Consider the following 7,129-nt stretch of genomic DNA (forward strand, 5'->3'; position numbering starts at 1 on the left):
TTTTAATTCTGATTGCTTCCCCCACCCTTTTTCTCCCCCTTTCTTTTTCTTTCTCTTTTGTTCTCTTTTTTCCTTTTTTCTTCCTTTTTTCTTTTTCTCTTTTCTTTCTTTCTTTCTCTCTACTCTTTTTCTCCTTTTCCAAATTCAACTTGTTTTTGGCCACTCTGCACTGAGCAAAATGACTAGAAGGAAAACCTCACCACAAAAAGAAAGAATCAGAAACAATCCTCTCTCCCACAGAGTTACAAAATCTGGATTACAATTCAACGTCAGAAAGCCAATTCAGAAGCACTATTATCCAGCTACTGGTGGCTCTAGAAAAAAGCATAAAGGACTCACGAGACTTCATGACTGCAGAATTTTGATCCAATCAGGCAGAAAGTAAAAATCAATTGAATGAGATGTAAACCAAACTAGAAGTCCTAACGACGAGGGTTAACGAGGTGGAAGAACGAGTGAGTGACATAGAAGACAAGTTGATGGCAAAGAGGGAAACTGAGGAAAACAGAGACAGACAATTAAAAGACAAGGAAGACATATTAAGGGAAATAAACGACAGCCTGAGGAAGAAAAACTATGTGTAATTGGGGGTACCGAGGAAACTGAAAGGGACAGAGGGCCAGAATATGTATTTGAACAAATCCGAGCTGAAAACTTTCCTAATCTGGGAACGGAAACAGGCATTCAGATCCAGGAAATAGAGAGATCCCCCCATGAAATCAATAAAAAGCGTCCAACACCTCGACATTTAATAGTGAAGCTTGCAAATTCCAAAGATAAAGAGAAGATCCTTAAAGCAGCAAGAGACAAGAAATCCCTGACCTTTATGGGGAGGAGCATTAGGGTAACAGCAGACGTCTCCACAGCGACCTGGCAGCCCAGAAAGGGCTGGCAGGATATATTCAGGGTCCTCCATGAGAAGAACATGCAAACAAGAATACTTTATCTAGCAAGGCTCTCATTCAAAATGGAAGGAGAGATAAAGAGCTTCCAAGACAGGCAAGATCTGAAAGAATATATGACATCCAAACCAGCTCTGCAAGAAATTTTAAGGGGGACTCTTAAAATTCCCCTTTAAGAAGAAGTTCAGTGGAACAATCCACAAAAACAAGGACTGAAGAGATATCATGATGACACTAAACTCATATCTGTCGATAGTAACTCTGAACGTGAACGGGCTTAATGACCCAATCAAAAGGCGCAGGGTTTCAGACTGGATAAAAAAGCAGGACCCATGTATTTGCTGTCTACAAGAGACTCATTTTAGACAGAAGAACACCTACAGCCTGAAAATAAAAGTTTGGAGAACCATTTACCATTCAAATGGTCCTCAAAAGAAAGCAGGGGTAGCCATCCTTATATCAGATAAACTAAAATTTACCCCAAAGACTGAAATGAGAGATGAAGAGAGACACATCATACTTAAAGGATCTATCCAACAAGAGGAGTTAATGAACCTCAATATATATGCCCCAAATGTGGGACTTGCCAAATATTTAAACCAATTAATAACAAATGTGAAGAAATACTTAGATAATACATATCTTATGCTTGGTGACTTCAATCTAGCCCATTTTATACTTGATAGTTATTCTAAGCACAACATCTCCAAAGAAATGAGATCTTTAAATGATACACTGGACCAGATGGATTTCACAGATATATACAGAACTTTACATCCAAACTCAACTGAATACACATTCTTCTCAATTGCACATGGAACTTTCTCCAGAATAGACCACATACTGGGTCACAAATCAGGTCTGAACCGATACCAAAAGACTGGGATCATCCCCTGCAGATTCTCAGAGCATAATGCCTTGAAATTAGAACTAAATCACAACAATAAGTTTGGAAGGGCCTCAAACACATGGAGGTGAAAGACTATTCTGCTAAAAGATGAAAGGGTCAACCAGGAAATTTAGGAAGAATTAAAAAGATACATGGAAACTAATGAGAATGAACATGCAACCGTTCAAAATATTTGGGATACAGCAAAAGCATTCCTAAGGGGGAAATACATCGCAATACAAGCATCCATTCAAAAACTGGAAAGAACTCAAATACAAAAGCTAACCTTACACATAAAGGAGCTAGAAAGAAACAACAGATATATCCTACACCCAACAGAAGAAGAGACTTAATTAGAATTCGAGCAGAACTCAAGGAAATCGAGACCAGAAGAAATGTGGAACAGATCAACAGAACCAGGAGACGGTTCTTTGAACAAATTAATAAAATAGATAAACCATTAGCCAGCCTCATTAAAAAGAAGAGAGAGAAGACTCAAATTAATAAAATCATGAGTGAGAAAGGAGAGATCACTACCAACACCAAGGAAATACAAAAGATTTTAAAAACATATTATGAACAGCTATACACCAAAAAATTAGGCAATCTAGAAGAAATGGATGCAATCCTGGAAAGCCACAAACTAACAACTGGAACAGGAAGAAATAGAAAACCTAAACAGGCCAATAACCAGGGAGGTAATTGAAGCAGTCATCCAAAACCTCCCACGACACAAAAGTCCAGGGCCAGATGGCTTCCCAGGGGAATTCTATCAAACGTTTAAGGAAGAAACCACACCTCTCCTACTATAGCTGTTTGGAAAGATAGAAAGAGATGGAGTACTTCCAAATTCTTTCTATGAGGCCAGCATAACCTAAATTCCAAAACCAGACAAAGGCCCCACCAAAAAGGAGAATTACAGACCAATAGCCCTGATGAACATGGATGCAAAAATTCTCAACAAGATACTAGCCAATAGGATCCAACAATACATTAAGAAAATTAATGACCATGACCAAGTAGGATTTATCCCTGGGACACAAGGCTGGTTCAACACTTGTCAAACAATCACTGTGATTCATCGTATCAGCAAGAAAAAAACCAAGAACCATATGATCCTCTCATTAGATGCAGAGAAAGCATTTGACAAAATAGAGCATCCATTGCTGATCAAAACACTTCAGAGCGTAGGGATAGAGGGAACATTCCTCGACATCATAAAGGCCATCTACGCAAAGCCCACAGCAAATATCATTCTCAATGTGGAAGCACTGGGAGCATTTCCCCTAAGATCAGGAACAAGACAGGGATGTCCACTCTCACCACTGCTATTCAACATAGTACTGGAAGTCCTAGCCTCAGCAATCAGACAACAAAAAGACATTAAAGGCATTCAAATTGGCAAAGAAGAAGTCAAACTCTCCCTCTTCGCCGATGACATGATACTCTACCTAGAAAACCCAAAAGCCTCCCCCCCAAGATTGCAAGAACTCATACAGCAATTTGGTAGCATGGCAGGAAACAAAATCAATGCCCAGAAATCAATGGCATTTCAATACACTAACAATGAGGCTGAAGAAAGAAAAATTAAGGAGGCAATCTCATTTACAAATGCACTCAAAAGCATAAGATACCTAGGAATAAACCTAACCAAGGAGGTAAAGGATCTCAACCATAAACAGTATAGAACGCCACTGAAAGAAATTGAGGAAGACACAAAGAGATGGAAAAATATATTCCATGCTCATGGATTGGCAGAATTAATATTGTGAGTGGAGGTTCCTCAAAGAGATAAAAATTGAATTGCTCGACGACCCAGCAATTGCACTTTTGGGAATATACCCCAAAGACTCAGATGCAAGGAAACGCTGGGGCTCCTGCACCCTGATGTTTATAACAGAATGTCCAAAATAGCCAAACTGTGGAAGGAGCCTTGGTGTCCATTGAAAGATGAAAGTGTAAAGAAGATGAGGTTTATGTATAAAATGGAATATTATTTAGGCATTAGAAATGACAAATACCCACCATTTGCTTCAACGTAGATGAAACTGGAGGGTATTATGCTGAGTAAAATAAGTCAATCGGAGAAGGACAAACAGTTTATGTTCTCATTCATTTGGAGAATATAAATAATAGAAAAGGGAATTTAAGGGAATGGAGAAGAAACGTGTGGGAAATATCAGAAAGGGAGACAGACATAAATACTCCTAACTCTGAGAAAGGAACTAGGGATGCTTTACGGAGAGGAGGGCAGGGGGTGCGGGTGAATGGGTGAAGGGCACTGAGGGGGGCCCTAGCGGGGATGAGCACTGGGTGTTATTCTGTTTGTAAATTCAACACCATAAAAATTAAATTTTTTTAAAAAATATGTTCAAACAACTAAATATTTATGCTGCCAACATGGGAGTACCTAAATATAGAAACCAATTAACAACAAACATACAGAAAGTCACTGATAATAATACAATGACAGGGGATTTTAACACCCACTTATGGCAATGGACCGATCATCTATACAGAAAATCAACAAGGGGAAAATAGCCTTGACACACTGGACCACAGGAACTCAACAGATATAGTTTGAACATTTCATCCTAAAGCAGAATACACATTCCTTTCAGTTGTACATGAGACATTCTCCAGAACAGATCATATCATGGCCCACAAATCAGCCTTCAACAGGTACAACAGGTACAAGAAGGTTGATATCACACCCTGTACATTTTTGGACCACGACGCTATGAAACTCGAAGTCGACAGTAAGAAAAAATTTGGACAGACCAAAAATACGTGGAGATTATGAACATCCTACTAGAGAATGAATAGAGCAACCAGGAAATTAAAGAGGAAATTTAAAACAAATGAAAATGAAAACATGTTTCTCCAAACCTCTAGGATGTAGCAAAGGCTGTCCTGAGAGGGAAGTACATAGCAATACAGGCCTACCTCAAGAAACAAGAAGTCTCCAATACACAGCCTAACCCTACACCTTAAGGAGCTGGAAAAGGAATAGCAAACAAAGCCTAATGCCTATAGAAGAGGTGGAAAATAAAGATGAGAAGAGAAATAAGCAATACAGAAAAAACAAAGCAGTAGAATGGAATAACGAAACAAAGAGACGGTTCTTCAAAATAATTAATAAAATGGATCAAGCCCTAGCCAGCCTTATCAACGAGAAAAGAGAAAATACCTAAATAAATAAAACCACAAATGAGAGAAGAGAGATCACAATCAACACCAGAAAAATTAGACAATTATAAGGGAATACTATGAAAGATTATATGCTAACATACTGGGAGACCTGGAAGAAATGGACAAATCCCCAGAAATGTGCAAATGAACAAAACTGAAATAGGAAGAAATAGAAAATGTGAACAGACCCATAACTAGAAAAGGAATTGAATCAGCAAGGCACCTGGGTGCCTCAGTGGTTGAGCCTGTGCTTTGGCTCAGGTCATGATCCCGGGGTCTTGGGGAATGAAGTCCCACATCAGGCTCCTCGCATGGAGCCTCAATTTCCCTGTGTCTATAACTCTGCCTCTCTTTGTCTCTCATGAATACGTAAGTAAAGTTGCAGCCACTGTGGAACAGTCTGGAGGGTCCTCGAGAAGTTAAAAATAGGGGATCCCTGGGTGCTGCAGTGGTTTGGCGCCTGCCTTTGGCCCAGGGCGTGATCATGGAGACCCGTGATCGAATCCCACATCGGGCTCCCGGTGCATGTAGCCTGCTTCTCCCTCTGCCTGTGTCTCTGCCTCTCTCTCTGTGACTATCATAAAAAAAATATAAAAGAAGAAGTTAAAATAGAGCTACCCTATGATTCCAAAATTGCATAGCAAGGTATTTACCCCGAGGATACAAAAGTAGTTTAGTAGATTTGAAGAGGAACACGCAGCCCAGTGTTGGTAGCAGCATTATCAACAACAGTGAAACTGTGTATAGAGCCCAGATGTCCATCGACAGATGAATGGGCAGAGACGATGTGGTAAATATACACACTGCGACATCACTCGGTCATCAGAAGGGATGAAATGAAGCCATTTACAATGACGTGGGAGAAGGGGAAAGGACTTATGTTAAATGAACTCAGTCAGAGGAAGACATATACCAAATATCATACAATTGCATTCACATGTGAATTTTAAGAAACCAAACAAACTGACAAAGGGGCGGAGGGGGGGATGAGAGAGCAAATAAAAAAACACACTATTAACCCCAGAGAATAAACTAATAAATACCAGAGGAAGGTGAGGGGGATGGGGAATCAGGCGATGGGGATAGTGGAGGGCACCTGTGACCAGTACCAGGCGTTGTATCCAAGGGATGAATCACTATGTGGTAAACCTGAAACTATATCATACTGTGTTTACAAAGAGGAATTCAAGTAAAACTTTAAAATAATAATTGGTAGTATTGATGAAAAATGTGCGCACAAGAGATAAAATCAGAAAGGCAACTGAAAATCAAATAAAGAGTCTTTAGAGTTACAAATCCCCTCCTTAGCTCACCTCAGGAGAAGCCTGCCATGTCTATTCTGACCACAACAGAGGCCTGGATTTTGATTCTTTGGGGAAGCCACTGACTTGGTGGAGTCAGGCTATCTTTGAACCCAAAACCTAAATAGAGTACATAAAACTAAACTGCCCAAGATACTAGGAGTCCCAGTGCAGGCACATGCCAAGGCCCAAACTCTAACCATAAACAGATATAACCCTAAGCCTACACTTAAGCCCAATGTTAACCTAAGTCTTAAACAAGACCTATCACTAATCGAAAACCAAACACAAACCCCAAGACCGAAACACATTCACTGAACCTTCCTACCAAACCTCACCCTAACTCCTAAACCTATTCTAAACCCTTAACCCTGAGCGGTACCTTAAATCTAACCCTAACCCTAACCTCTAAACCTAAACTTAACTTAATGTACTCAAATCCTATTCCTGACCTTAACCTGTACCCTAACCCTAACCCTAACCCTCTAATACTAATCCTATCTCATACCCCAAACTGTACCCTAACACGTACCCTAAAACTAACCCCTAACCCACTCCCTAAATGTATCTCTTACCCTCTTCCAAAACCGTACCCTGACCCTGACCTGTCCCTAACCCTAACACCTAACCAGACAGTAACCCTAACCCTAGTTCTAACCCCTATCCTAACCCTAACGCTCACCCTAATTCTAAACCTAGCCCTAACTATAAACCAACCCCTCACCCTAAACCCTAACCCTAACTCACATCCTGACCCCTAACCTTAACTGCAAACCTAAGCCCAACCCTAATGCTAACCATAACCCTAACCCCAACTCCTAACCTCCATATGTCCTGAAGCCAAA

This window comes from Canis lupus, unplaced genomic scaffold, assembly GCF_011100685.1.
Source record: "Canis lupus familiaris isolate Mischka breed German Shepherd unplaced genomic scaffold, alternate assembly UU_Cfam_GSD_1.0 chrUn_S1570H1759, whole genome shotgun sequence".
Classification (NCBI taxonomy): domain Eukaryota; kingdom Metazoa; phylum Chordata; class Mammalia; order Carnivora; family Canidae; genus Canis; species Canis lupus.